This window comes from Zophobas morio, unplaced genomic scaffold (assembly GCF_036711695.1).
Source record: "Zophobas morio isolate AGI-343-1 ecotype UQ-CSIRO unplaced genomic scaffold, CSIRO_AGI_Zmor_V1 ptg000014l, whole genome shotgun sequence".
Lineage (NCBI taxonomy): Eukaryota > Metazoa > Arthropoda > Insecta > Coleoptera > Tenebrionidae > Zophobas > Zophobas morio.
This window is the reverse complement of record NW_026972119.1, coordinates 4967951-4994413: the sequence shown is the minus strand read 5'-3', so window position 1 is coordinate 4994413 and position 26463 is coordinate 4967951. Positions and strand designations below refer to the sequence as shown.

Here is a 26463-nt window from a genome sequence, read left to right as displayed (position 1 = left end):
TACGAAAATTCTGACAATAAAGTAAGAAAAAATAAAAATTCGACGACCCATTCCTAAACTTTATCAAATTCTTTAAATCAATTCAATTTTGGAAGATATTCAGATTTCATGAAAACAGTAACTACTTATTTTTATGAAGTTCACCAATTCACACAAATTTTTTTTTACTAGAAGTATATTTACTGAACAACACAATAAAAGCCTGGAAACCAAAAAAGTGCCATTTCAGTACTGCAATAATTTAAGGCCCGGAAAAAAGTATATTTTTAATGATTCTGCTCTAATTACCCAAGACGCTTACGTCAACAATTTCAATTTCACTGCATCATGAGTAACTAGAGCAGAAATTTAAAGAAATCACCCGGTGGTGTATTTGATTAAAAAAACTGTTTTAAATTGTTTAATGTTCTATTAATAATATCTAACTCTGGAAAAAAATTACATTTTTACACTATATGGGGTGATTTTTTTAATTTCTACTCTAGTTACCCATGACGCTTACGTCAGCAGTGAAATTGAAACTACTGATGTAAGCGTAAGGACATAAATTTAAAAAATCATCCGATATCTTTTGCCTACAGTTACTTGGCAAACACGAAATGTCGAAAATAAAAATAAGTACATAGCACCAGGATTGGTCAAAAGTTTGCAAGTAGGGCAAACACAATTAATACAGAACTTCGTGCTCAAAGTACAAAGTGCGCATTTGACCAATGAGAGAAACAACAGTGAAACCAGGAGTAACTCAAACTTTAAATAAATAGCTACAGAAAAATATATAGACAACTGATAAAATGAATTCTAATATTCTTTTTCGCCAGCCGTCTTAAAAGATGTCACTTTTAACGTCAATTTTGGACGGAAAACTTGACGTTTTTGTGAGAGTAAAAAAAAGTTGCGTTACTAAAGTAACAACGTCATTTTTGCCTTTTTAATCCTAGCATTAATTTTTTTTTTTAATCCTAGCCTTAAAAAGTTTCCAATTGTTTTATTTTGAGAATGAAATGCTATTAATATTTTCCAATTTTATTATTAACTTACATTGTTATTAATTATTTAAATTTTAAAATTAATATTGAATGTACAATAAGAACAACTGCGATTGATTTGGATTAAAGATTTTCCGTCACTATTATCATTTTTCATGCGGTCAGTAATAATATTTTGCGCTAACACTTCTACCGCTCCTGCTGTCTGGTTGGTCACAGTGTCAAAATTCAGGTTTACTGCTCCCACATTCCTACTTATTCCGTCTTCACGTGTGATCATTCTATTCGTAGTTCCACTACTTGTACCTGATTCTTCTAGGTTTACTTCGCTCACATTCCTATTCGTTGCGTCTTCATGTATTTTACTTGTGGTTTCACTACTTGTACCTGGTTCTTCCAAACGAAAAATTTTTTTTGCTACATCTTTTTTGTGTTTAAGAGACTCTTCTATGTAACCTTCGGCTACACTGTCAGATTTCCACCCACCGTGCCTCTTGAGGGACGTAATATCACCGCCAGAATCCACAAAAAGCGTGGCAGAAGTCCGACGTAGGCAATGTCCGCTGTATTCTTTAAAGTTTTCTAGCTTTAAATATTTGGCTACTTCTTGGGGTACACCACTAATTTTATGAATGCCAACTACTTGTCGATGGCACATTCCGTCGACATATTTAATAAAAAACCGACCTTCATTAAACATTTTTGGACGAAGCGCAACATACTTTTCGTAAAATTTCAAATACTTTTCCCCCATAACCGTAAATGATCTGGGTTTTTTCGTTTTGGTATCAGGAATTTTTACCAATAAACCTGCTTTAATATTTTCAATATCTTCAGTTTTTATTTGTAATAGTTCGTGACACCGGCAAGCTCCGCTAACGCCAAAGATTACAACAATCTGAAAAAAATTCGTAAAATAAATATAAGCTCTTCATTAGGTTATAAACATACTTTCATCATCAGGAATTTGAAATCCGGAGCCGTGTCTAAGAAAACTTCTATTTGTTCATTAGTTAAAACCCTTGATTTCTTTGGAACGTATCCTTCTCCTTGTTTCTTTATAAACGCTTTTAATTTTGAATACTTTCCGATTTCTATGCCATTTTTTATATTTAAAGTTGCTTTCACCATGGAATACTGCGACCACAGTGTGGATGACTTCATTTTTGTAGCCAATTCGGAAAAATATACCAATAGGACGTTCTCAGAATAAGTTTGAATCTTTTTCCCTTCGCACCATTTGATGAAGCGGGTATACGCGCACTCATACACTTCGCGCGATTTTGTTGGTAACAAGTTCAGTACCACGTTTTGTGCTTCTTCTAGCACATCGGGAGGTAACTCTTCTTCAGGATTCATTATTAACACTGCAAACGTTTTCACAAAACAATGGTATGTAAGCAAACAAAAAAAGCCTTGACGACGTGGATACCAGACTACTTTGCAGATTGATTCATTTCTGCTCGATATTATTGTTATCAATATTTTGTATTTTTGAGATTTACTTTTTGGCTGGCGAAAAAGTAGTATGTTTCATTCGGATTAAAAGTCAGTTTTTGACTCGCAATTTTGCATCCGCTCGGCTTCGCTTCGCTCCGCCTCGCAAATGCAAAATTTGCTCGTCGCAAAAAATGGCACTTTTAATCCTAATAAAACAATCTACTATTTTACGTGTTACACACCGCAGCGAAAACTAAAGACTCGTACATCCTTTTCGAGACTATCTTATTGCATTTTTTAACACTTCGTTATTATGACCATAGCGAGTCGAACAAGATAAAAGATAAGTTAAAAACTGTTACCCATCCTCTGTAAAACCGCAAGTGATCTAAATCTAAAAAGCGCCTTTTTCTGTTTTTCCGTCCGATCTTCTCGAACATTCGACGTCTTATTAATTGCGTTTTTAGGTTTATCAGTGCAACGCCCCCGTAAAAAGTCCGAGAGCTTCTGTTCACGATCCGGCAGCAGCCGCGATGTGCTGAAAATGATAAAGGACGCCCCTGTCGAAAATTCTTTGTAGTTGTTCGTGAATCTCATTAAGGTTTAATAGCTTAATTTGCCTTCGCCGAGATGGGCCTGAATGCAAAGAAAGCAATTAAAAAAATGTAAGTACTCGGAGCATCTGAAAATTAAGCATGTGACGACCTTAAATGAAGTCGACGTGGAGCATGAAATACAGGTTCAGCAGGTCTGACGCCATTACTCATCTCTTTTATTTTGATTTTTCGATCGCAAACTCGGCTTGTTTTTGTTTCCCTGCATGCGAAGAGAATTCCATTCTATACTGCATTTCTGTTAATTTTTACCAATCGGATTCGAAACCGTCTCACTCCTTCTCATTACGGGGGAAATGATACCATATAAAGGCCAGAATATCAGAATTTAATACTGCGGTAGTCATAATTTATAACTTCAAAGACGATCCTGATGCATTGCTCGTGTTGTTTATTTTTCAACGTGGGAATAGCTCTTCGGAAGCTGAAGAATCCTAGTTAATTAACCACATTTTCAATTACAGACTTCGTTACCGATTTTTTCGCGACCAGCGCCATCAGATAAACACCTTGTTGGCTCATGCGATTTATCTCATCTGAGCGTTTCTTGATTTATGGCTTATTAACGCAAAGGGAACTTCTACGCTCTTCTGCGAAGAGTTTTTTTGCGTGCTGGCTGAAAATAGCGACCATTAGCTCGTGCTAATGGTCTAGGTGTTGCAGCAAGACTGATTTCTTTTCAAGACTATTCTCTTGGGTGGTCACTAATTAAGATTCAACTTGATTACAATTGTCGCTAACGGTATGGCACGCTGATCCTAACAAAGAAACTATCCGTACCTAGAAATACAAAAAAGGAAATGCTGACATTGTTTACACGTCATTTTTGCTGAAATCTGAACCATTTCAAATATGTTCGCGGTGTGAGGTCGATACGACCGATGCTTTAATTGCTCTTTCTAATACCAAATCCTGTGACATTATCCTGCGAATTCCGCCAGTTAATGCTAAGTGACAGCAGACAGGGTGGCATTTAATGCAAACGACCCCTCACCTTTGCTTCTGCACAAAACGTGGGAATGTGAGTTCGGAAAAGCATGCGAATTATGAATAATTAAATTAGAGGCATGTATGCATAAATTGCAACTGTTAATTATGTAAATCGTTCGCTCGTAATCGACACGTTTCACTGGTGGGTGCTGCGAGGGCCGGACTTGAGCCAGCCCAGAAGAAGAAATTTGCGCCATTATATCTGTTACATTTCCACTTCCAGAGTTAATTTTGATTTTGTCTATTTTACACCAAAAACTGATGAAATTTTTTATTTTATTAAAAAACACCATGCACTTTTAAATGACGATTCAACTTGAATTTCAATTCGTGATGAAGCAACGCTTCCGCAAATTAAAACATATACCTCAGACGGCACCGTCAAATAAACAAAGTAATAAAATACTAGTCCATATATTGTTACTCGGGTTTATATTATATCACCATTGTTATATTCAGGGCTCTTATGAACTTTTATCGTAAACCCTCTCGGGATAGTTTAATTTATTAAATGCGTCAGGTCAACAATTGCAATGATGATTAATTGATTAGTGATGTACCACTCGCAATATCGTGTAAACAGCTATTTCGGGAATACAAATATAATTTAAAATGTGTACAGTAGGTACATAGAAAAGAAGACAGTATTACATTAACCAACTGTCCAGTTCATTTTAAAATGTCATTTTTGAAATGAAATTAATTCTTTAATTTTTGACATGTTGTACTTTCACTCCAATTAAATGCATTAAACATATACGTACATATAAATATGCATTGGAAGTGTAGGTATATTTTACAGTGTGGAGACAAAGAGACTTTTGGAAATGAAATTAAAAATGTTCAAGTACGTCTCTGGCGTCCACGGTACCCTTTTTCCACCTTGGTTCATAATTATTGTTGTTTACTGCACGCAGCTGTAGAAGAGTCTTATTAGAAATTTATTTATAACACACCCTCACATCTAAATATAAACAGGACGACTTTTACCTAATTTACAACTATTTGAATAAATCTAGTACAAAAGGTCGTTCACGTGACTTATATATGACCCCTGATTGGCTAACATCATAAGGGAGGGTTGAAAAGATAAGACTAGTAGAAAATTGGATAGATTGCTTGGGTTGAGATTGAATTCAACGAGCTTATTTAATCAACTCGATTGTATGGCGTGCTGCTATCTGAAAAGATAGCCTGTTGTTTTCGTCTTACTTTACGTATTATACGGAGGCAGAAGGACGAGGAATACAGCAAAACTTACAAAAACTTATATTAATCCGGTTGTGTGCTGCTGATCTCGGCAAAAATATGTCTAGTTTGCCAGACGATTTATCGCATATTTTATTTATCTCGTACTTACGAGGCAGATCGCGGAACTTTGAGATAATGAACCGACAGCCAATTTGTTTCCATACTTTCGATTCGGATTAAAAAAGTGCGTCATCGGGTCTTTCGTCTCGATAACAAGAGATAGCGGTTCTCATTCACTTTCCTTCGTCTACAATAAATTCGCCGAAAACTTGAAAATAGACCTCACTCCCACTGGTTTTTCTATAAATATTTCGAATGTTTATGATGCATAACCGGAATGTTGTGTCTGTTGGGATATGTTTTACGCTTCCACTAAAGCTTTAGAGGTAGTTTGTCCGTTTGGTCATATTATTCAAATTCTACTCATGACAAGAGCGAAACACGTGTTTATTTTCGGATTTACATCCATAATTTTCCTCTGTGTGAAACCCATTAGAATAAACAACTATCCGATTAGCCCAATAACGAAGCGCATTACGTCGTACAACCTCGTTATTTAAGTAATAACGTTGCAAATTCATTTTTGCATCCGCTGGTATTTTAAACCGTGTCGTTACAAGCCACTTGGAGAAATTAACGTTGAATGCCGATCATAAAGTGCGATTTTATTCTGTGATGGGACGTTTTGTGAAAACCGCATCCGTTTTATGGTTTAGAAGTAGCTATTAGAAATGTACCAGTAGGTTAACAGTATTTAATGGTACTTACATTCATTTCAAAAAAGAGGAAGTGATCGTGTGTGGTGTTAATCGAAAGTTGTATAAAATCGCGGATAAAGACAGGCAATAATTTATTAACAGATGCATGGTAACAGTACTACGCTACGACTGAGTGAGCAGGAAAGTACTGCATGCAGTATATTGTCTGGACAAAAATGTTATAAATAACGATGTGATTTTAATTCTTCTGTTTTACGTACCTTGTAGCTTAGGATTTTCGTGATGATAGATATAAAAACTTACTTCGGTTTGCGGTTGCACGTTTGACTATTGCCGCAGTGTATACAAATTGCACATTTACAATGTTGTAAATTACAGAGGAACAGTAATATGTATTTTCAAAACCGCAAATGTAAACAGGTACTTAATGTATGATGTTTGTTTAACTATAATTAACGACAAATCTGCAATCACTGCGGTTTTTCCAGGTTGTTTCTAACCAAGTTATAATGTAGGTAGCAGTTTATCCTCACGGTACACAACTGTTAATCCAACATGCATCAGCGGGACAATTGGTGGAGGTGTGAACAATTTTATTAAACAGTCCTAGTGATAATATTGGACATTTTTTTTTTCTTCAACGTTTGACATCAGAAGTCTAAGTGATGTCACACCATTACTGCATTACAAAATGTGCTTGAGAAATTATAGGCTAGGAATCGATGTTCAGGGTTATATAAAAATAACCAAACATTAAATAAGCGACTTTCACATAGGTATTATGAAGTTACAAATAGAATGAGCTTTAAACACTAGTGCGATAAAAAAAGATGGATCACCCAGTTGTCTCTAGCGATTTTTATTTCCTGAGCGTACGCTAAGGAAGTATAATAATAATAATCGAGTCCATCGGATGAATGGGCACTTTTTTAAATTTTATTTTCTAAAACAGATTAAGCTCTAAAAGAGTTCTACATCTAAGGGAATTATTTATTTATTCACTGATTGTCAAAAACGTTTTTTAAACCGAATTTACTGGAAAAATTTGTCATTTTTCCACTGAAACTTCCTTCAATACCACTAAACGTTCAAAACTAGCAGCAATGTCATTTGTAAAAAAAATCTAAGTTGAGATCCTGTGGCAAATGCCGGAAATGACAAAAAATTACACGTAAAATTAATTATAAATGAAAACATCATCAACATTCACAATGTAGGTACACTTTTAGAAAATAAACCGATTGTGTCAAATTGTACTCATTAATATTACTTAGTAAGAATAAACCTCCCTGTACTTAAAAAAATATAGTGAAAAATCGCCAACGTCGTTTAATAACGAAGAAAGTTTTCTTTACTCCAACAATATCAGATTGCGACGATCAAAGTTATGATGTTCCTTTAGATATTTTGTGTAGATTGTCGTTCATTGTATATATTTTTTTTGTAAATAATGACTAATTTATTACTCAATTTCGTTGGGCAACAGTTATTGACGGTTATTATTACAATATTGTTATTAATTTTATTTTTCAAATAAAATTTGTTTACTACGTCCTGTAAAATTGTAAATATTAGAAATTGAACCGATGGAGAACGTTTTTACTTCATTTCTACGTATCATTCCACGAAAGCTTTTGATAAATTTAAAGTCAATTTTAAATTCAAATCGACTATCACATGTATTTACTTAACAGTAAACCTCTCCAACCTGCAAATGTTATTTTTTATAGTAAACTATTTATTGTGAGCTAGTGAAGTTATACAGGTCGTAACCCAAAATTTATCGTCATTTACTGTGGAGTGATTATTTTATTTGAAACTTGAATGATTTTTTGGGAGAATTTATCTATCTATACATAATAATTTCTTTCGTTTTAAGTAACTGAAGTATAAGTGATAAGTGTGGTAACGGTATTGTTATTACGGGGAAGAAATGTACGCTATTTAGTGGGACAAATTTTAAGAAAAAGAAGTAAACTACTATGATATATTTCCTTATGTTGTAAGTTAAGGTATGATAGTGAAACTGATTAACACTGTTGTATGCAAAATCACAAATTATTCCTCGTAAATGAGTTTTTCTGTTAGAAAGCTAGAACTTCAATATGTGATGGTGGAGATAATAACCGTAAGTAAATTTCCAACGTTTTCCTACCTAGGCGTAACTAAAATGCAATAATTTAGTGATTTCTTCCATCGTCTAGGTCACGTTCTGTACAAGTACTTGTAATAATAAATAAGCGATATGGTCCGGAGCGCGTGCAACTTCGTGTGGGTATAAACATGTCTGTCTGGACTCTAGAAGAGTTCATTAATGCAGTTGGTTTGGTAAAACGCCATTAGCCTGCAGCAAGTCTAAATGATGACTTTAAAATTACATTTGCATACTATCAAGACTAAAGGGAAAATGTTAACAGAAGAAAAATCGCACAACACCTACACAAATTCTCAATATTTTATTTCAATACAAACATACATCAACGTGGGTTGTAACCTCATAAATAACGTTCGTTTTGTTGTGGTATTTTGATAATAAAATGTATCGGTGATAACCTTTCCTTAAGTAAGTCATTATTGACGAAATCAATCAAAATAGCTGCTTAAGTAGAGCGATAAGCTAGACGAAACGCTTAATTTCCCAATTATATAATTCATTAAAACTAAATAAAATTCTGTAAACATTCGATTACAGCCGGGCAAAAACATGTCAAAAACGAGCAATATGAAATGAGTGCAAGCTATAACTCATCCAAGTTATTAATTAAAATGCAAATGACTTCATGTACCAAAACAAAAGCGCTTTTTTTCTTATTCGCCGTGTACTCAATTAGTGGCGCATGTAAAAACGGCTAAAAGCCATGTCTCTGCTAATCTTTGCCCGAACCCAGAATTTAAGCAAATTTATGAACAATAATTCTACAATTCGTGTGTTTTCTTTTTTACAGATCGGCCATATTACCACCCACTTTGTATCACTCCGGGTGCCAACCACTGACATATTGCACCGAGGGTTGTCCCTCCTCCTGATTTATCGCACGCTCCAAGAGGGTGTTCGGCGTAAGGAGCCTACCATGAAAAATCGCTCAGGTGCAAACAAAAACCCATCGAGGGTAAGGTACCCATAAGGATGACTTTTCCTTAGAACACCGCGTGCCATATTGGCAAAACACCTACCTGGCTCGTGTTAGATATGACAAATGATTTATAAGCGAGATCGGATGCCATGATTATTCACAAAAATATTTAACTCCGTACTTATTTATTTGCTGAATACACCTCTAAATCGATGAGCAGCGATAAAAATTATGCGCCATTAGCATATCTGATGCAATCAATTACGCCAAATCCTCCACGGATTTATGCGATTTGCAAATGCATTCGCTAACCCTCCGCTTAAACAAAAATGCAGTTTCTCGTTACATACACACGAGTTGATTCGAAAAATAAATATGTAAATAAAAAATACAATATGTCATCAAACTCTACCACTAGATACGCACTAGTCTATCGTTAATGCATAAATAAAAGTGTCAACACGTTTATTAAAAAAACCATTTGTGCGCAATCGTTCTAAATTGAACAGGCATCAAAATCAAGCCGGCCGATCGTCTTTTTTCAGTCACGCCGTCAATTGTTTGTTTACTTCGTTTATTATCCACACGCTGTTAAACGCCCCTTTGTGTATTCACCTCCCGAGAGTCCCCACCACGTTCCAGAAGCACATGATTCCCCCACCACATAGTTGCTAGTTGAGAGCGTTTGTCACAGATGGCAGCAACGGTCAATTCTGTTTCAGTTGCGAGTAATTCCCGCTGGCGCTGCTGTCGACGCCCGCCAACTATTCGATTCTGTTCTCGAGCGCGCGCAAATTTAATACGCACCTCTAAAAAATTATTTATGCATTCGTAAATGGTAGGACTGATGTAATTAACGACAAGGTGATGGGTGGGTACAGGATTTACGCTTCGGGATTAAATAAAGCCGTGAATTAATTAAATAAAATTAAAATTAAATTTGGCCACTTAAAATAATTTGATTCGTCCGTTATGATTACACCGCTGATGTATGGTGTGTAGTAACGTTTAATTTATTGTAAGTAATTAATCTTCGGGTAATTTGATATAATAACAGTTATAGTGGTAAAGAGTGCCGGAGTAATAATCGCTGCACGTTTATTGAAAGACGTTCGTAATTGAAAGTAATTAATATTTTTTCCTGTTGTTGAGGTTTTAATATTTACAATGGGAATGATGTTGTGGTTTTTATCTTCTTATTTTCTGCCTGATGAATCTGATAAAATTTCCGTCAGTAACTCATGTTTTTAATGGGGCTGGGTAGTAATTTGATTAAAATTATTAGTGCTTCACGTAATAATTACACCGTTCCAAATTTTCTATACAAGGATGAAATTCGAAACATTGTATATATTTTAAAGCATTTTATTTGGACATTTTTTTCCAATAAATTGACTTTTTAATGTTAATTTGCTACATTTAAAAAGTCTTATTACAGTAAGTATATCGAAAAATCATCAGTTACTTATCTTAACAAGCGAACTATCTGACACTATTGTAAAATATTTCTGATTAAACAAAGGGTTTGATCGACACAAATATCCTCAAGCTGGCGCCGGACGACCAAACTGTTTTTCTGCTATTAAAGAGAACAAGAAATGGTTCTGATGTGAAACACTCTGTATATAGGAACTAAAATGTCTTTAATAGAGCTATAACACTTAATAAGCAATATATGGCACGCATAAAGCAGTGCCATCCTGCCGAAAAATGATTGCATTGTGTAGTTCCAGCAACACCGCAAACAATCTCGGAATAATAATTTCCTTCTTGAAAGTATATAAACTTTCAGGTTGTTTGTATCACATTTCATATTGATTCCCCCTTTCAATTAAACAACAATTTTAAGTAATGCGACACAATTAGCCCATTTAATTACCATTAGATAATGGTCACACAAATGCGAGTTCCTGCCATCCCATAAGGAAGAAAAACCATCACGCGATGCTTTTATTTCGAACAAATAGCTGATCTGTGTACGAAATAACGAAGTGCAAGAAAGAAATTTTAAGCCAAGGTCAATGCCAAGCCCATTTGTCGACGAAATTATTATGCTGACGCCTCGATGTATTGAAGGTAGAAGGAATATTTCGATGTTACATAATTACTTAGAAACGTACGAGGGCAAAAATCGGAGAATGATTTAAGTGGAACGATTTTTTGTTCAATTTTTGATTTATTGGCTTATTTTGTTGTAGTAGATAAATTACTTCCAGGCTGACTAATGGTGATTAAAGTTTTAGTACTTGCGGTCGATCTGGTCTAAAATTAATTATTATAGCGCTGATTATTGCTTATGAATTAGCTTACAGTAATTATGTGTGTAATTTGGTTCTTGTTATTTTGGGTAATTATTAAGCACATACATATTAATAAATGAATATATAAATCAACTTCCGAGACGGGCTGGCACTTTTTTTTCTTCTTTCAATTTCTTTGTTGAAGAAGTTGTAGGGTAGTTTCCATAGTTTTTACGATCGTGTAGTGCACCCCCCGAGGTGTTCGGACTGGCTATACGTACTCTAATAATTAATTAGAAGTTGTTCACAACATAATTCACGTTCATTGTCTATTTCGTAACAGTCGGCGTTTGGGCAAAGAGGAGTCTAATAAATAAAAATCGAAAGAGGAAAATGCGTGTGTGTGAACATGATGGATGTGACGTGTGTTGCCATTGAAAGGCTGGGTGGTCAGTCTTGATTCGTGGAAAAAAAATTGCTTAGGACCCATCAAACGAGGCAACGCCGCAGAAAAATTTTGCACTTTTGATTAATCAATTTTTATAGTCGTTACGACGGGCCTCTTTCTCCGAGTACGGTCCTGTCGGAGGTATACACCGCGCGTCCGAAAATCCGAGTGAAGTTGTTGAAAGTGCGCATAATTAAAATGAATTGAAGTTGTCTCCAAAGCCAGTGTTCCGGAAGAGTTATTTAATATTATCACGTAACTAAAAATACATTCGTTTTAATATTTTCGTGTGTACACCTTTAATATATGGCGGAAATTTACGAGCTTATAAATCAAAGATGCAGTGTTTCATTTGTCAGGTGTGTTTGGCGAGTGATGTATTTTTATTGTTCGGGTCTAGTGTGCCATGAGCGTGGCATGCTAGATGGCAGTTCAGTCGACACTTCGCAGGGCGCGTGTTTAAATGTCTTTTGTATCGATCACGGCTATAGAAACTGTAGGTTTTAATTAAACACAGATTTTAATTTGGTCGGGGCTTTTTTACACACCCCTGCAGGTAAATTTGTCCATTAGCTATTTTATTTATAGCCGAACGGATATTGGTCAGAGGACACGCGATGTCGCAGCTTGTGTCATCTTGCGTTCATTATGCAAGGCAAAAAAATTAATTCATTACAAATGTAAAAGCTTTCTCTGCGGCTTATTTATGGCGCAATTTTCAGTTAAGGCAATGTAACAGGAAAAGAGATAACATGGTAAAGGAATAAATTTATGTATTTAAGAAAATCTCGGGCCGCGAACAATGCACATGACGCGAAAAAATTTCCTTAATGACGTTTCGACTCGTTTCTCCGATCGCGAAAAAATGCATCCAACAAACGCATTTTTATGCATATCAACTATGTCAATGTGCATATCCTTCCAGAAAGATTTTTTTCCAAACTTTCAGAAACGATAAATTTCAATAATTGTTTCCTTGATGCATTCGCAACGCATTCGCTTTTTATTTTGTTTTTGCTCCATAAATCCTGTAAAATGCTAATTTAATATTGCTACCGGTGTTTATGTTGTAGCTATTTTATTCAGCGTTTTTTCGTCTACGATGAATAGGTTTGAACCGGATCGTTTTTCACTCTCTGGAACGCAGGTTCACAAACATATTTCCAAATTCATGCTTTCGACGCTTCGACGTACAAATCTGACATTTCGTGCAAGGGAATAACCGAACGGGTGGTCAGCTGCTTTATTTGGGTCGGTGGAACACCACTCGAATGATAATGGCAAGGGGAGAGAGGCATTTAATCTAATGCAGATCTGAAGAAGAATTTATTGTTAGGAAGGAACGACCACACTATCTATCCATTGAAAGAAAATTAAAAGACAGATACAATAAAAAGAATCAAAATGATATTTTATGTCTACCAGTGCCGTTAAATATATCTTTTCTCTTTTCATAAAAGGTCAAAGAGAGACATTATTTTTAAAGGTAAACAGTATTTTTGAATTAATTGCGATACTTTTTTGGCGTTTGAGAATCAGGTAGAAAATTTTTCATTAAAGATAGTTTTCCTTTTTACCTTTGTAGTTTTATGTCAAAGTTTGGATATATTTTTTTTACTAAACACTTTCATTTTGCGGTGTCTTGATAAATCTGGTATTGATCTTACTCATACCTACTTAAATCACAAAATTAAAACTGCTTATTAACTCGAATATATGAGGTGTTCCAAATCTTATTCCTCTGGTAAAAGTTAGTTATTAACAGATATATGGATCCTTAATGAAAAGTTGACTAATACATATATGAAAGCAGAGTAAAAAGTCTTAAGACAGTAACCCTTCTGCTGGTCCACCATCCCCTTTTTAAGATCCAACAGGATTTTTTTAACAAATTAATGAGTGTAGTAAGTATACTCATTAATTACTCATACATACTTTGATTTAAAAAAAAAATGTTTAGGTATATCAATTAATATAGCTGTTACAAACACATTAAAAAAAGGTAAATACTTATATATCCTTCACTTTTAACAGTTTTAATTCCACTAAGTTAAGAAACAGTTTTAAATCTTCCTTTTTTTATTTACTACACAGCAGTTCATTAAATTTGGTTTTAACTAAAAGTCGATATCTTTGCTAAGAAATAAGCAAACTTTTGCCTGAGAAACAAAATCTAGAAAACACTTAGTTGTACAAAAATACGTCAAGTATAATATGTAATTCTTATACCACGACGATATGTATAGTCTCCGAAATACTACAAGGTTATATGGCCCCACTAGACTTAATAATCGGGTGTTATAATTCCATTTGTGCGATGATCAAGGAGTTGTCTTGCCACCTCAATATCTACTGCTGGGTAATCCGCTTAAACAGTCGCAAAGATTTACAATTGTGAGTTTGCCTTATTAACTGCTCGTTTTTACAATACCCTAATTTTACAACAGCCATATAACTTTGTAGTATTTCAAAGACTATATTTACTTTCGGCTTTGAAAAAATGAATTCTAACCTGACCTGACTGAATTACATATTCTTTCCATTTTTTTCTGAATCTATTCAAAAATATTACCCGAAAAGCCTTCTCAATAAAGGTTTCATAGTTTTATTTGTGTAGAAAAAAAAAAATCCATAAGAAGTTCAGTCATTGATATGTGAGAAAATAATTTAGCATTTGTAATCTTGGTAGATTTTGTACGTTTCTTTCAGGTAGATTAGGAGAAAATTATTAATTGTATCCATGGGTACTTGTACATATACAGTAAACAAACCTCGTTTTGGTTTTCGACATCTGAAAAGTAGACACGTCTGTGTAATGATTAATGAAAAACCTGATTTCGAAACTCTTCACAAAACTTCTTATCACAGCTATTTCAGAATAGCAACAGTTGGACTTCAGAGCTTACTGTTCTGATGTCATTTGCCGTTATTCTCTACGGTGTATCCAAACTGCGCCGATAAAATCTTTTACCTGAAAACCAGGACTACCTAAATTGCGTCATCATGAATTTTATGGTTCATAACTGTCGATCCACCTAATAAAGCTAATGCTAAAATTTATCAGGTGTCTAATGTATTTAAAAAAAAAATAAATAAATAAATCAATAAAAAACACGGAAGTCTACCCTTGGTATGAGTCTCGCAATAAAATAAGTACAAATAGAATTTAATAAACCATACTATTTTTGAACTTTATAATCTAAAATTATTTTCAACCAGTGTTGTATTTTTGAGACACAACATACAATTTAGTATTTATTGGAACACCCATATATTTTTACACGTCTTGAGTTCTATTCTTAGGCCCTAATAGCAATTTTATTCCTGACATTTTTTAACAATACAAAAGTGGCCAAAAAATATTAGTGGATTCACGTGCACCTACCTCTAAACACGTATTGCAAGTTTCGATAAATAAAACGATTTCAACTATGTAAGTATTTCGTGCAATCAACTTAAAAATTTTATATCAAAATAATAATTAACAAAAACTGTCCGACGTTTCAGTAATTTTTGTCAATTACGATATAATTTTTTTTTTGACAAAGGTAAACGGCATTAAATTTTCTTCGACAAATTCAATCTTTAGTGTCATTAAAAACTACAGTCAGTGTACTTTTAACAATTTCTCTACCTACTAGGAAGGATCACCCTGGTAAAATTTCCCGTAGTGAGGAGTTTTACATTGACTACTATACTTGTATCGTCATGTGTTAAGTACATGAGGAAAACACCTTAATTTGACGTTTAGGCGCCCCTCCAAATAGGGTGATCGGACTAAATGGGATACCCACACTGTAAATGGGATTAAGCCTAAGTAGGTATATCGGCGCAGATTAGCATTGCCCACTGCAAGGTGTGAAAAGCAGCTTAGTTGTTAATCACGTTTTATCATGCACAATAAATAAATGCTAGTTAAAAAAGTAAAATCGAACTTTTAAATTATTAACAATAATATAAATTTATCCACGGGCCACTAAAAGTAAAACTGGCTGTCGTGATTTTTTCAAATTATAAACCAGGTTTCATAAATTTCAAATCTATTTCAGTTTATTTTTTGTCAGTAGTTTGAATTACAAAATTATATCCCGGGGATATAAAATTTAAGAGTGTCGGTAACAGTCGGTAAATAGACATTAAGCAGTAGATACCTGGATCAGATATCTTTCCGTAATTTTTAATACACATGTTTTTTTGCTTAGTAAAAAATGTAGGTACCTCTATATCGTTAAAGTCTGAAATTTTTGAGTAAAAGTACAGATATCTCTCAATTCTCAAACTTTCATGAGATTGAACGTGATTATTAAAGTAGGGTAGCAATGAGCTGTAGACATAACTCAATAATTAATTTAGTTTTGACACAATTTATTATTTTAAATGAAACTGTGTGAAGTATAAAATTTTGCCCGAACACCCCGCCTTACCTTATGGCATTTACGCACTCGGCCTAATTTGATTCGAGGAACTCCGAATTGGGCTAAAAGTTGGCGGCGGGTTTTATTTATTTAGCTAAATAAAATAAGGTCCCTTTGGGCGTTACTGGACGTTTCGCGCGGTTACATGGCTCCATGTCCAATTAATAACAAGCGCAGGTTGCAATGCAAGTACCTACTCTGCATAATTGTGGAATAATCGCGACAGGTGATAATATAAAATAAAGGCAGTGTCCATCCCGTGCAGACGTGCTCCCACCTCCAGCAAATGTTTCTGATGGCAATAATTCATCCCATACCGAACACAACGGGGTAATCCAGGTCCTTTTTATGCGAATGTAGCTTTCAGCAAAGCCCAGGTTGAACATCCGCGCAAAGAACACATAAAATTCATTTAGGTCATAATGGGCCTAATCCCGCGAAGTTGAAGCGCGTTTTGTATAAATAAAGACAGAGTAATAAAATAAATTATATTGCCGAATAAATCCATAAAACAAAATTAGTTTATAGATCCGATTTCAGGCTGTCCGACTTAACGGCTAATAAAAAGAGCATTAATGTCAGGGAAGAACATAAAACACGCTGTGCGTGTTCTACAGAGATATGACAAGATGATTCTCAACAGGGGCTGTACGCACCAGTTCGGGCTCAAAAAATTCACATCGTCACGGCATAAATCAGGGCATCCACCATAAGGAAGGAGTCCTCAATAAAACCATGTCGGGAGTAAAAACGTCGCTTTATTTTCATCAGTTTACGGAGATACGATCAAAACAAGTTATTAGGACGTCGGAGTCGCTCGTTTTTAAAGTGGAAGTGCGCTTTTTGGTGAAGAATACACAAAACGGCTCCAAAACAAAGGCTAGGAAAACCAGTGGATGTATAACCGGCAATACATCACCGAATTGGAGACTTGCTTTCCGCTCGTGACCCTGTTTCAGAGTTCCCCTTGGATCCCGATATCCACCGCCTATGGCTGCAGCCCAGAGGCGCACCCAGGATTCATTTCGGAGACACAGTGACCACTTACGCGAGCATTAACTTTCCTTCATTTACTATTGTGACCGCAGACACAGGTAAAATAATTTTCTCGGAACAAAAGAATAATGCTCTTGCATGACACAATTTAAACTGCACAAATTCACTACGGGTGGAGTTACGTTAGTAGATACGTGGACACAACTTTAATTAGGTAATATTAATAGCAATCCGAAAAATACAATGAACAACAACATGGGAGTTAAGACTGCAATGTGTAACAAAAATTAACGAAAAACTTTCCTGTACGGATGAAGTGTGAACAGACATTTAAAGTTAAAAATACCTTGTGGCAACTCTTGTTTACTTCAAATTATGCATATCACGCAAATTACACCCATAATGAATTGTCAATTTGAATAGTTACAAATACCTTTATTTATTTTGAGCGACAGAAATAACAGTATGCGATGAAATTAACTACGTAACAAATGTTACAATCACAACATTTACACTATTAGGTGACAGCCATAGTTGCAGCTGATACTCATTTTTTTTTTTTTTGTAGCGCTCGTATTATAATTTGCTTACTCCGGGAAGACGACAGCGTAGCTGCTGAAATGCTTCGTCATGGGGATAATAACGTGCCTGTGTCAACGACAGTACACCGTTCGCTCTAAATATTCTCGCTTTTTTAAAGTACCTACTACTTTTTTATGTAACAGTTCGGCTTCTAAATAGTATTACACCTGCCGCTACCTAAAACTATTTTATCTTGACAAAATTGTGCAGTGATCTTTAAGTCTTGAAATCTGTTACCTAAATTCAGGGCCCGGAAACACACATTATTTTGCGAAATTTTCATCCTAGTTTTTACGTGCTCTATTTGTGGTTCTTCCAAAAAACGGCACAATTAATCTGTACACGTTTAATAAAATAAGATAAAATAAATATTATGTCCACAATTAACAAGAAAATTAAAGTGCATATTTTTAAAGGATAACAAACATATTAAAATAGTTAAATAATTATTGAGTAAGTAGGTATATACTACCAATTTTTCACAGTGGAAGGTTTTTAGGACACAATTACCCTGAATTGAATTTCGTGCAAATGAAAGGTTCTAAAATAAAATCTTTAGCAATCTGTTTTTGTAGTCATTTTGGGGAACTCTGATTATAGACGCCGATGCACTGCTCTTGCGCCTGCGTGAAAATCCACCGCTGCTGGGAGGGGCACAAAAACAGAACTTTTTTGATGCTAGAAGCTTAGCTCGATCTGTTATTGGTTCTTGTGTGTCCATACAAGCGCCGTCAAATCGTAGGGGTCAAAACTACTTTTTTTCCAAAGTCCATGGGATCACCCGATGCGTTTATCACAGTAATAAAATAACACTAAGCTGATGGATGATACTAAGATATAACTTGTATTATTTTTTTTTTTTGTTTATTGGAAGTTGTCAACACAAAATTTTACCGCAATTAGGGTCATTCATCGCTTTAATTCCAATACAATTATAGCTAGATGATCTAAAAACGAGTAGGACGAGTTCCAAATTTGCGACGATGGGTCAGCTTTTATGCAATTTTTTTAATGCAACTGCCAGATCTGACAGAACTGCCATTGTAGTCATAATTGCGTAACAGAAAAACCGTGGCCTTAACGTATCTAAATCTGTGTTTTCGTATGCAGAAATCACTGTTTTCCAATTTACTCATATGCTTTGTTTTTGAAGTCGCGCTAGAGAGTGTTCCTGGCCAAATGTCCTCCCCTTGAGTGCGCCACTGCTGCAGCCTTTTAACCACTGGAAACACTGCACACGATGTATTGCTTTTAAATCTGCATAACCGGTCAGGATGGCCGAGTTTATGAACAACGTGGAAATTGTCCATCGATTTCGTGCGTAGGAAGGTCATGGAAAGTGCAAATCCCTCTAAAATTAATTTTTCGAGAAAATTGTTAACATGTTCAGAACTCGACCAATTTGTTCGAACAGGACGGTGGTTCGCGGAATAACATTCACTACCCTTCTGCTAGCAGAAATTTGCGGTAAATCAATAAAACTAATATTTTGGTTCAAGCGTTTTATTAAAAAAAAAAAAAAACTGGAGATCGATACCACCTACAGGCTTACTTACAAATAGAACGTAAAAGGCAAATGGAGAATCGGTTTCTGTTAATTTTGAAAGCTCTTAACTTTCTGGAAGTTTTTATGAAATTGCTGAAGCTCACTACTCACAAGTGCTATAAATCTAGGCAGAGAAATAAAGATTTAGGGACTGAAGCTGGCTGATGCTCTTAAGAGCCAACAACCCTAATTGTGAAAATAAAAAATTACTCAATAGTCCTGTTTGTGAGAAACTGTATGTAGGTTGTTTGTCTATATCATAGAGCAATAAACATTTAACCAGTTCGGTTAGTACTTTCGTATGTTTTGCGAATAAAGACTGCATAATTTTATTTACTTATCAGTAGATACTCTGCATACATAATTTAAATATCTAATACCTAAGCAGAACTTTTCACCACTCCACCTACAAATACTTCATTATGATTTTGACCACATTTTTACTTGATTTATAAAAAGACACAAGTGTCAGACTAAATTTATGATAATTTGATTGTGTCGGAATACGTTTTATCCATTCCAGTAAACGAATAAAAGATGTTTTACACCAAGGTGCTCTCCTTATATACATAATAAAATCTTAAACGATACACACAACTAGGTTTAATCCGAAGCTGATCTACACGTATTACTTCTTTTTCAAACCTTTCGTGCTAAGTAACAGATGCAGAACCATGTTCAAAATTCATAAGAAAATTACTGATTATTAACCACAGCACGCATAGTATTTAGCTGCATAACCTAAGAACAGCATTTAAATAACTGACGTGTCTATTATTATTTGATTTTGACGGTCAGTGACATTGAACAGTTAACAAAATTATATACACCCAATGCGAAGGAAGAATGCAAAGAAAGAAATTTGAAAGTAGAAAAAATACGGTAATTCACACTGCAGCTTTAATGGTAATGACCTGAGTATCAAGAAAACTAACAAAAGACAATATTAAATAAACTATACGAGACTGCAACTGATGCAACGATGATAAGTGTGTTAAAAACTTCCCTTTGTTCATTTTCACAACAAATTGTCTCATTGTCTCAATCTTTGTTTCTATTCTGCAAATCAGAACAACATTATCACTAGAGAAACAACGTGTTTGTAATAAAAGTAGGCACCAAACGACGACCGCAGCTTTTGCAAATGTAATAATATTTTAGCTTCACTACAAAACAAGTTGGTTTCATTTTACCTATCGAATTTCAAACAATACCTCAACGGTTTTACTGCGCCGACGTTTTTAAATTCGTAAATTGAATATTTATGCAAATTAACATACCAAAAATAAATTTATGGGTGTTCCTCATCCTTTTTGTTTCACTAGTTTAGTGTAATATATTAATGACCTTGTTATCTGAAAATACCCAAAAATACTTGGAATAGTCCCGCACCACAAACGCTTTACGCGTTCCGTTATCGTAGCCACTTATATCAAACATACGAAATAAAAAAAGACCCTGATCCACTTCCAGCCCTTCTGTTTGCAACTCTTACCAGCGCTTTCCTCCAGCTGTTTTCTAACATTAGTATAAGACCCAAATGAGTGTAATTCGGGGCAAATGACCCTCGCTTTCCCTTAAAATCAATAGTTAAATGGCCCAAATCGGTGCATTTTTCTTAAGATTTTCACACACCAGAGCCGCTTAAACCTGTATGCAGATTAATCATAGACCACTGGTTATCCCATATGGCATGCTAATCGATTCGAGGATCCTCAAAGACATCCTACATCGGCGCCTGCAGAGATGATGCATGGACCACCCGAACAAACCTTATAGATTTCAGTAATCCCCACATACCGGTAGCCAGCAACGTACTTCATTTCTTCTGCCGACCGCATCCGGCGAAGTAAGATTTTTTTTCGATTCCACCGAAACCGAGGTGAATTCGTACGATCACGGCTTTAATACAGTCCTAATTGTTCGGTCGAGCGTAAAAATAAAGTGTTTAGAACTTCGCCAATTAAATGGAGGTTTATTATTGGTAGAAGATGGATAAAGCGGATAGGAGGTACGAGTCCGCTGCGAGTACCACCTTTTAGATAATTTTGACACGCACAGGATGGTTCCGTTAGGTTGTGAAGGACATTTAAATCTACCATGGCTTTGAGTACACTGCTCTTTTTAGTAGTATGTAAGTGAGTTTACAAGGAAGAACGCACTATGTTCTGTGAGTTCTTTAAAGTACTAGAATGATGTATTTGTTGAAGATTTCACGACGTATGTTCCATAAGCAGGTAATGCTGGTTGGTTAAGTGCTGGGGTATGTTTTATTGCTCTCTCTTGAGATTAAGCATAATTATTAAAAGGAAAATTACCTAAGTAGCTTTAAAATAGAATAGGAATGATTTTAATTTCACAGTAAAAGTACTTATTTGTAGCAATGGAACAGGTGATGGTTAGAAAAGCTTAATATATAACAGGTGACAAAGATACTTCAGTCGGTGAAGATTAAGATATTCATCTTTATTAGCGCCCTCATCGGCGTAATATTTAGCCCCCATGGTTTAAACGATGGCTAATAAGTGTATTATTAATTGTTATAGACTAAACATTCAGAATATTTAATTTTTAAATCACAATATTTTTCTGCAATACCTTCATATGAACGGTGTCCCGCTTAATGTTGCGTGATCAAGAAAACTCGTTATCGAGGGATCGTGGTACGTGAAATTGTGTGTCTAAACTTATCGCACCTTAAATATAATTAGACAGTTATAAATTGAAATTAGTAGCAACACAAAATGCCACTTCACGGGTAAATCAGTTATCAGCTTTCTATGTCGTAAGATATACAGTATGATGTCCCCAACCTTAGGTCCTATAATGTAAATGTGGAAATACATTTGTTTGTAGTATAAAAATCAATGTCTACTAAATCCTACAGTATGCCCACCAAATGTGGAGTACATTTTTTAAAGGTTTTATACTTAGTTAAATGAATCGTGTATAAAACTTATATTGTTAATGTTTGAAAGAAAATGATTTGCCACACAAACTACATTCTAACACACATTGCAACTTTTCTACTTGACAATCAGTTTTATAAATTTTTATGACGTAATAACTTTTGAAAAGAGCAACAAAAACTTTTTCAAATTGTTTTTAGATAGATAGATCTTTGAGATGCCAAACTTCAATTTTTTTAATGTAATTTGTGATGTTATTGTACTGTCTTTTTTCAGCACTGTTCTACTTGGAAATTTAGAATACACTTTCTTAGAGTACATTCATTTTTTTTGTCACTTAAATCATACAAAAGTATTAAATCAATTAAAGTAATTATCAAAACGTTTTAAAAATGTAATTGATTCCTTCTAGATATTTTGTTGAACTATGTTTTGAATTTTTTATTATATGTACCTATAATATATTTCTTCAACACAGGATGGACTAAGTAAAGTAAAAAGCATAAAAATTTGCGTTTTTATAACCAGCAAATTTTTACACATTAAAAAGAATTTCGAAGTGTTACTTTTAGTTATTTTAAATTCTGACCTCTCTTGCTCGTTTTGTTCCTGAGTTTTGGTATTAATATAAAAATAAAGAAATATGTAACAGTAAGATGGAAATATTTTGTACTGGATATCTCATACTTAAAATTGATAGTACACAGTGTAAAATTAATTGATTTTAAAACCAGCTGTTGAAAAACAAAAATTAGATGTAATAAATAGGTATGACAATAGTTAAAAACGCCAAAAATATTACAAAGAGTTTCTGTAAATTTTTTAAATTTTTATTTTATTTTTTATTGTTTTTATTTTTACCGGGTATAATTTTCATTGACATTTATACATTGATGAATAAATGTTAACATAAATATACAACCAGAAGCTGTTGATCTTTAAAGTTTATTACATAAATAACAAAAAACAAATTCAGTATATATATAAATAAACATTAGGTACTACTGATTCGGCCAGTTCCAAAATGATAGATTTTGACCAATCATGAACTTTAAGAGAAAGGTTATTACTTTAATTTACCGTTGAACGAAAAAGAAAAGGACAAGAAAGTTTCCAATCGCAACAAAAACGAATTACATTCAATGTGATTGTAAATTTTTTCATCACGAACACACGAAATTAAATTATTAGTCCAATTCAGCTCCGCATTAAAACAACCAGTAAATGGTACTTTCTTGCGAGTGAATCACACTGAGAAAGTGTATTCTTACTTTCAAAAACAAAATTTTGAGAAATTACAGGCTATAAGTGAAGAATATGCACTGAACATTTTTCCGGCGATATCCATAAATATTTCGTTTGCTGCCACTATAAAATATAGCGAATTTATCGAAACATTTTGCTCCAGAAATTGGGTTAATGGCAGAAATGCAATAGACTCTTTTTTCTTTTATAAAAGAATGCCGAACCGAGCCTTTGGAATCTGTCACAGTTGGTTCAAGAAACTACAAATCCCAAGTACTTTCTATAAACTCGAAATATTGTTTTGACTTTCATCTCGTGCGGGTGACAAAAATGTCTGAAAAAAACAACGCTTAATACCTACGCATTAAACCTTATTCTCGACGACGTTCATAAGAACTGCACCGAGTGCAGTGAATTTCTGATAAACCCGCTGACCACGGGTCACATTAGCCGTTATCACAGAAAACGATAACGATTTCAAGATTTCGGCGTACCAAGTTCGGCGCGGTAAAACATTCTTTGTATTTTTGTCGGAAAATTCCGCTTTAGTTTGGGCGAAAGAGGATCCCTCCGGTTTCCAAAGCAAAGAATTTTAATCCAGACCCGAATCCAGCCTGCATAGTCCCACCTCGATCAATATCACATTAATCCTCGAGTAATTAATACTATCCTTGTCGCGGTGTGGACTCCCAACTAACCGCTTCCCAAATCGTTTCGCATCCTTAGCCCCATTCAAACTGCAGCACTAATAATTGAATTGATATAATTTGAAATTTCCTGATAATCGCTCCGTTTTCCCTCTGCTACCCCATAAATCCGTTTTTCAGGGCCGTTTTCGTGCAAAAATTTCGCCTACAATAGCCGAAGCGAATGCGCCGACCTAGGCCAAACTTTTTGCATGCGAACTTTTCAATGAGAGCGAAAAACAAATCGTAAAACAGCAAGGTCAGAAGAGCCGTTATAGTAAAAGAGCACCGTGCATACAATGAGTTTGTCCAAATTGGCGTTTTTTCGCCGGTCGACGACTTTTCAGGTAAAAATCTCAGGGCTTTTAAAAATGTACACCCGCGGAGGAGGTGTACCGTCGGCGAATTTTACACTTTTTAAAGAGATAAGTTCATCACAACCGGTCGACAGGCGGAACGCACTTTTGTTTTCAGCACTACATTTTTCATCGGCCTTTAAAAAAACAAAAACAAATTTTGACGTCTAGTGTATTACTTATACAAAACTTTATATGAGCACTAAACAATGCCAATACATAGAAAGTTACATTAATTTGAATACGAGTGTCATTAAAACGCAAAAAATTATTCACTGCATATCGTAATAAAACACTTCAAAATAAAACTGCAGCTAATCGTACTTGTTTATTATAGGTATACGACAAAACAGCGGAATTTAGTGGTTAAAAGCTTTTATTCAATATCTTAAAATGATACAAAGGCGTAAATACATCAAGAGTAATAATCTCTTTGGGTTGGTTATTTTAAAAAAATTAAAGCAATCTTAAATTCATTTTAGGTAGATGTTTTAGGAAACGTATTTATTTAGGAAGTGGATTTACATGTGTCAAGTGTTTACAGTTTTACCACATGTAGTGTCCTTTGCAAGTTTAGCAGGTAGTGTTATTGCAAACAAAGTATGCATTTAACACTAATTAACTGAATAGTGCGTCACATTTGCACAGATCTACGTCAACTGAATATAGTGTCTTTATTAGCACTAATTACTGGCTCAAGATACAAAAAAATTATATCTTGTACATCTTGTTTTTCAAGAATTAATTATGGTAAACTATTATTCGCAACAGAAATACTAGTATCAACAAACCGCGTGAAATACATGCAAAACAAGGTAAATCACTGATGTAAATAATAAATAACAAAGGACTTAAACGGTGACTTTTATGATATTAAATATCTCATCAAGAATCACAAATTATTCCCTACTTAACTACTATTAGTAATTTTATTACCAACATCAAAAACGTAAAGTTTATAAATAAAACCAAATATCATGAGTGAAGCAGTCAAACACTTTTGGGAGATCATAATAACAAGCTGTGATATTTCTCAGAAGATCAGTAGTATCGTCACTACGAGAGTGGTAGACGGAATTATTTCCACAACAATGTTGACGTTGTGAGAAAATAATATTTATTAACACGTAAATATTGTTACACTTGTTTTTTCTTTGTATTTTTAAAATCGTTTCTAGCAAGTGAGATGGATCGGTAATTTTTCAGATTGGCAATTTTTCTTAAATCTGTCCGAAATTTTAAACACACTAGGGAATATTTTGTCCTAGGTAATATTTCTACGTTCACAAAATTTATTTTACTGATTTCACTGTATTCTGAGTTATTAACCAAAATTTCCAAGTGCAGCCTCAATCTTGGAGTTTGCGAAAGGAAACTACCGTAGAGGAACATAGTTGTAGATTTTTTTTATTTACATTTTGCGTTTACTAAAAAAATTAATAATTTCTTGTCACAGAATATGTTATTATAATTCAAATATATGTGTTACATTTATTTGAACTAAAAATAACAAATAGGGTAAATGTGTACAAGAGTGCGCATATGTATAAGAGTACGCACTGATGATTTCTGCTTATTAGTGCCATCTGGGTAAGATGAAGTTATACCATTCACAATCGAATGCTAAACTTGAGATAAAGGTGCAACAGTGACCTGTATATAGTTTATAGTTTGATCGTACTGACGATTTTATGTTTACGCGTTGTGTGGATGTAATTTTTACCGCTCATAGTTTTAGTTTTTTGTAAGGTACGTACCAGTTCTTTTATTTTACAGTAATAATGTTCATTAGCTGTAACTTTTAAGGTGTCGTTATACACTAGCAGTTTTATACTTTCTATACATCAAAAGCTTTTAACTTTGAAAACATTAGGTTATGTACAAATGTACAAGAGTGCGCAATACTTGCGATACGTAGTCTTATAAATACATATGATACTATAATGAATTATTTAACTCTACT

At 34.4% G+C, this 26463-nt stretch overlaps 1 protein-coding gene and 1 long non-coding RNA gene across 5 annotated transcripts in view; one reads left to right on the top strand and one right to left on the bottom strand.

Annotated features, from left to right (window-relative positions):
- LOC135129218 (homeotic protein ultrabithorax-like) overlaps window positions 1-26463 on the bottom strand; it is a 543629-nt gene that overhangs the window by 472770 nt on the left and 44396 nt on the right. The gene's annotated exons all lie outside the window — the stretch shown is intronic.
- LOC135129219 (uncharacterized) overlaps window positions 1-26463 on the top strand; it is a 105551-nt gene that overhangs the window by 40289 nt on the left and 38799 nt on the right. The window contains exon 2 of the long non-coding RNA XR_010280529.1: window positions 8949-9090. This is a non-coding gene — a long non-coding RNA (uncharacterized LOC135129219). The remainder of the gene's footprint in view (window positions 1-8948; window positions 9091-26463) is intronic.